We start from the raw sequence: 7,138 nt of genomic DNA on the forward strand, positions 1-7,138 counted from the left end.
TGAATGAAACCTTGTCGATCGTATCTGAAATCCATGTTCCATTTCGAGATGTTCATTACCCGCCTCCTCAAAAGGAGCATGGATTTCAGATACGATCGAGAAGGTTTTCATTCACCACGCTTAAGAAGATTAAAGGAAGATTATCAGCGGGGGTGACCTAAATTTGGCTTGCCTGTGGATGGACCTCTTGGTATAATACCACCTTTTCTGTAAACTTTTCTCATTCATCTACCTGAAGAGGGAGACAGCAGTCTCTGAAATATAACACTATTCTCTCTATATTTTGGTGTTTTTATGGGCTCCTTATATATATTATATATATTATATATATATATATATATATATATATATATATATATATATATATATATATATATATATATATATATATATATAGTATATATATTTTATATATATTATAAATATTGTGGGAAATTTGTTTCACTCAGTGGGAAGATTGAAGGAATATACTCTACAAAATTACGAGGGTAATTCCTTCCACTGAGTGTTCTTTAGTAATATAGTAAATTACATTTAAAAGCTTTTAAGCACACAATTTTTCCGTGCGCCTAACGTGTTTTCAGACTTGTGCCAGAAAATCCAAAGGATTAATAATTGCTTTGTAAGTTTAAGTAGGCTAGTTAAATTCAGGTACGAGTAATTTAGGTAAATGCAATTAATCTAATAAGGACTATGAATAAATTAAACTAAGGCCATAAAATTCCCAGGTCAGTTCAGTTTGGTCCCAGAATTCAATTAAGTTTCGATCCGGTTAAAGTAAAATTAAAGTAAACTAATCCCAAATAGTAATGCTAAGTAAACAGACAGACCTAATTTTGACTAAATTTTATACTACGCCCATGTAATTATATAAGCCCCTGTAAAATTGTTCAATCTGAGTCTATGCCTAATTAATTCTCACAAACACCAATATTACAATAGCCTAACTACGTAAAAGGGCTCAAAATTTAGTTAAGGTAAAGAAAACACTGTATTACGTCTTAAATAAGTAAGTTAAACGTTAAAAGACGAAACCGCTTCCTAACGAATGACCGTTGGCTCAAATCAGCCGTCTAATAATGGCGGTCTAGCCTTTGTTGAAAATTTATATGTTGGCCTACCTTTAAGTTAACCCAGTTTGGACGCAAACCTCTTAATTCACTCCTAAACTAAAAAAAACAAAACAAATTCTATATATTTAATCAGCAAACCCAGCGACCTCTAATTACATTCGTGGAAATAAATTCGTACGGTGACAAGAAATGTTATTTCCGCCGACAGATCAGTGTGAATTGCCGTTTTAAGTTTTGGTTGCAGATAAAGATTCGGATAGGTTATAGGTTAGGATAGGTACAAACAGGAAAGGAGATCATACAAACCAATTATCTTAAGGGTTATTAATTTCTAAAACCTTACACTACATAAATTAAATTCGAGACGAAGTTTACGAAACAATTTGTCGTCTGTCTCTGGTAGTGTCTGTTTGAACAAGGCCCAAAAACCCGCGCTCGGCCTATGGCTACCCCCTGAAAAGGCATATGTCAGGTCAATGGTTCTTATCACTCCCTAAATCAGTTAAATAATTTCTTAACTAATTTGAAGGGACAGTTAAATCTATTTATTAAATCTGTCTATCAAATATTTTAAATGCTAAGTAAAATTAATCAGATTATTCAAAACATAATATTATAATTTCTGCAGAGCTTATACTAAAGAAAATGGGGTAGTTATTTTGTAGCTCTTAGCAGTGACTTCGTTAAAGGTTAGAAAAATGGATATGTACAAATAAATTTACAACAAATTTTATTTTATATATATATATATCTATATATATGTTTTATATATATATATATATATATATATATATATATATATATATATATATATATGTTTTATATATATATATATATATATATATATATATATATATATATATATATATCTATATATATTCACACACACACACACAGACAGTCCTCGGTTATCGACGGGTTTCTGCTCTTGGGGGTGCTGATAAGCAAGAACCGCTATTAACCATAAGTTGGTGATTTACGGCACTTATGGCGCCAATAACCGGTTAATGGTGCCTCTGTTAAGTATGTTGTGGTGCCATAACTATTCTCGGCACTTTGTGGTGCCAATAACCGAAACTCTGCCCTTTATGGTGCCATACATCTGTGGTTTTATGGTGCTAGACAACCGCCGTGAAATAGGATCTCCATTAACTGAGTCCGCAGATAATCAGTTATCGGCGGCCTTGGTTATTAGCAATCCAGTTGTATGGTGCTTTTGTAGTGATGATTATAACTGAATTTTTGCCACTGGTCCCCACTTATCGGTGCTGAGCCTCAGTTCAGTGCAAAACCTAGATTATCAATACCAACTATTATTGGCAATTTTTGGTTATTGGCAATTTTCAGTTAATGTCATGCTGTTGGGAACAGAACCTTGCTGATAACCGGGGACTGCCTGTAATATTTTATATTATATATATATATATATATATATATATATATATATATATATATATATATATATATGAATAATTATCACATCGAACGTGATCCATTTATATATCAATTCAAGCTACAAATGTCCTTTAATATCTAAATTCACTTTACTCCAAATGATATATTTTCATATATGTACCGAAGGGGAATTTTTAATTGATAATAATTTCGTCCCCCCATGGGATCGAACCACCGTCCAAGTGGACGGGGACGAAATCAGGACGGTCAGTGACGCTATCCAATCAGCCAACAGAGACGCTATAAGTTTCATATCGATTCTGACCTTACAAATCACCCTCGATCTGGATGCATTCGTAATTAGAATCGATATGAAACCCCGTCTACCATGTTGGCCAATTCGAGCGTTTGACAGAACGTAGCCTTTTGTTATGAATAATTATCACATCGAACCGTGATCCATTTATATATCAATTCAAGCTACAAATGTCCTTTAATATCTAAATTCACTTTACCTCCCAAATGATATATTTTCATATATGTACCGAAGGGGAATTTTTTAATTGATAATAATTTCGTCCCCCCATGGGATCGAACCACCGTCCAAGTGGACGGGGACGAAATCAGGACGGTCAGTGACGCTATCCAATCAGCCAACAGAGACGCTATAAGTTCATATCGATTCTGACCTTACAAATCACCCTCGATCTGGATGCATTCGTAATTAGAATCGATATGAAACCCCGTCTACCATGTTGGCCAATTCGAGCGTTTGACAGAACGTAGCCTTTTGTTATGAATAATTACACATCGAACCGTGATCCATTTATATATCAATTCAAGCTACAAATGTCCTTTAATATCTAAATTCACTTTACTCCCAAATGATATATTTTCATATATGTACCGAAGGGGAATTTTTTAATTGATAATAATTTCGTCCCCCCATGGGATCGAACCACCGTCCAAGTGGACGGGGACGAAATCAGGACGGTCAGTGACGCTATCCAATCAGCCAACAGAGACGCTATAAGTTCATATCGATTCTGACCTTACAAATCACCCTCGATCTGGATGCATTCGTAATTAGAATCGATATGAAACCCCGTCTACCATGTTGGCCAATTCGAGCGTTTGACAGAACGTAGCCTTTTGTTATGAATAATTATCACATCGAACCGTGATCCATTTATATATCAATTCAAGCTACAAATGTCCTTTAATATCTAAATTCACTTTACCTCCCAAATGATATATTTTCATATATGTACCGAAGGGTAATTTTTTAATTGATAATAATTTCGTCCCCCCATGGGATCGAACCACCGTCCAAGTGGACGGGGACGAAATCAGGACGGTCAGTGACGCTATCCAATCAGCCAACAGAGACGCTATAAGTTCATATCGATTCTGACCTTACAAATCACCCTCGATCTGGATGCATTCGTAATTAGAATCGATATGAAACCCCGTCTACCATGTTGGCCAATTCGAGACGTTTGACAGAACGTAGCCTTTTGTTATGAATAATTATCACATCGAACCGTGATCCATTTATATATCAATTCAAGCTACAAATGTCCTTTAATATCTAAATTCACTTTACCTCCCAAATGATATATTCATATATGTACCGAAGGGGAATTTTTTAATTGATAATAATTTCGTCCCCCCATGGGATCGAACCACCGTCCAAGTGGACGGGGACGAAATCAGGACGGTCAGTGACGCTATCCAATCAGCCAACAGAGACGCTATAAGTTCATATCGATTCTGACCTTACAAATCACCCTCGATCTGGATGCATTCGTAATTAGAATCGATATGAAACCCCGTCTAGACGGGGTTTCATATCGATTCTAATTACGAATGCATCCAGATCGAGGGTGATTTGTAAGGTCAGAATCGATATGAACTTATAGCGTCTCTGTTGGCTGATTGGATAGCGTCACTGACCGTCCTGATTTCGTCCCCGTCCACTTGGACGGTGGTTCGATCCCATGGGGGGGACGAAATTATTATCAATTAAAAAATTCCCCTTCGGTACATATATGAAAATATATCATTTGGGAGGTAAGTGAATTTAGATATTAAAGGACATTTGTAGCTTGAATTGATATATAAATGGATCACGGTTCGATGTGATAATTATTCATAACAAAAGGCTACGTTCTGTCAAACGCTCGAATTGGCCAACATGGTAGACGGGTTTCATATCGATTCTAATTACGAATGCATCCAGATCGAGGGTGATTGTAAGGTCAGAATCGATATGAACTTACAGCGTCTCTGTTGGCTGATTGGATAGCGTCACTGACCGTCCTGATTTCGTCCCCGTCCACTTGGACGGTGGTTCGATCCCATGGGGGACGAAATTATTATCAATTAAAAAATTCCCCTTCGGTACATATATGAAAATATATCATTTGGGAGGTAAAGTGAATTTAGATATTAAAGGACATTTGTAGCTTGAATTGATATATAAATGGATCACGGTTCGATGTGATAATTATTCATAACAAAAGGCTACGTTCTGTCAAACGCTCGAATTGGCCAACATGGTAGACGGGGTTTCATATCGATTCTAATTACGAATGCATCCAGATCGAGGGTGATTTGTAAGGTCAGAATCGATATGAACTTATAGCGTCTCTGTTGCTGATTGGATAGCGTCACCTGGACCGTCCTGATTTCGTCCCCGTCCACTTGGACGGTGGTTCGATCCCATGGGGGGACGAAATTATTATCAATTAAAAAATTCCCCTTCGGTACATATATGAAAATATATCATTTGGGAGGTAAAGTGAATTTAGATATTAAAGGACATTTGTAGCTTGAATTGATATATAAATGGATCACGGTTCGATGTATAATTATTCATAACAAAAGGCTACGTTCTGTCAACGCTCGAATTGGCCAACATGGTAGACGGGTTTCATATCGATTCTAATTACGAATGCATCCGATCGAGGGTGATTTGTAAGGTCAGAATCGATATGAACTTATAGCGTCTCTGTTGGCTGATTGGATAGCGTTCAACTGACCGTCCCTGATTTCCGTCCCCCGTCCACATTGGACGGTGGTTCGATCCCATGGTGGGGGGACGAAATAATTATTATCAAATTAAAAAATTCCCCTTCCGGTACATTATATGAAAAATAATCATCATTTGGGATGGGTAAAAGTGAATTTCTTTAGAATATTAAAGGGAACATTTGGTAGCTTGTAATTTAGAATTGATATTAAATGGAATCACGGTTCGATGTGAATAAATTATTCATAACAAAAGGCTACGTTCTGTCAAACGCTTCGAATTGGCCCAACATGGTAGACGTGGGGTTTCATATCGATTCTAATTACGAATGCATCCAGATCGAGGGTGATTTGTAAGGTCAGAATCGATATGAACTTATGCGTCTCTGTTGGCTGATTGGATAGCGTCACTGACCGTCCTGATTTCGTCCCCGTCCACTTGGACGGTGGTTCGATCCCATGGGGGGACGAAATTATTATCAATTTAAAAAAATTCCCTTCGGTACATATATGAAAATATATCATTTGGAGGTAAAGTGAATTTAGATATTAAAGGACATTTGTAGCTTTGAATTGATATATAAAATGATCACGGTTCGATGTGATAATTATTCATAACAAAAGGCTACGTTCTGTCAAACGCTCGAATGGCCAACATGGTAGACGGGGTTTCATATCGATTCTAATTACAATGCATCCAGATCGAGGGTGCTTGTAAGGTCAGAATCGATCTGACTTATAAGAGCGGCGCTGTTGTCTGATTTGGATAGCGTCACTGACCGTCTGATTTCGTCCCCTCGGCCCACTTTGACGGTGGTTCGATCCATGGGGGACGAAAGTTATTATCAATTAAAAAATTCCCCTTCGGTACATATATGAAAATATATCATTTGTTGATTTAAAGTGAATTTAGATATTAAAGGACATTTGTAGCTGATGATTATAACTGAATTTTTGCACTTGGTTCCCCACTTATCGGTGCTTGAGGCCTCAGTTCAGTGCAAAACCTAGATTTATCAATACCAACTATTATTGGCAATTTTTGGTTATTGGCAATTTTCAGTTAATGTCATGCTGTTGGGAACAGAACCTTGCTGATAACCGGGGACTGCCTGTATATTTTATATATATATAATATATATATATATATATATATATATATACTATATATATATATATATGTTATATATTATATATATATATATATATATATATAATATATATATATCATATATTATAGTATATAGATATATATATATATATATATATCTCTATATATATATATATATATATATATAATATTTATATATATATAGATATATATGGATAGAGTATATATATCCCTATATATATCGTATAGATATATATATATATACTATCTATATCTTATATATATATACTATATATATATATATATATATATTATATTTTTTATATCTATATATATACTATCTATTTTATATATATATATTTATATATATATATACTATATATATATATATATATATATATATATATATATATATATATATATATATATATATATTATATATTATTTTATTATATATATATATAGATATATACATATATATATATATATATTATATATATATATATATATTATATATATAATATAT

This window comes from Macrobrachium nipponense, chromosome 24 (assembly GCF_015104395.2).
Source record: "Macrobrachium nipponense isolate FS-2020 chromosome 24, ASM1510439v2, whole genome shotgun sequence".
Classification (NCBI taxonomy): Eukaryota; Metazoa; Arthropoda; class Malacostraca; order Decapoda; family Palaemonidae; genus Macrobrachium; species Macrobrachium nipponense.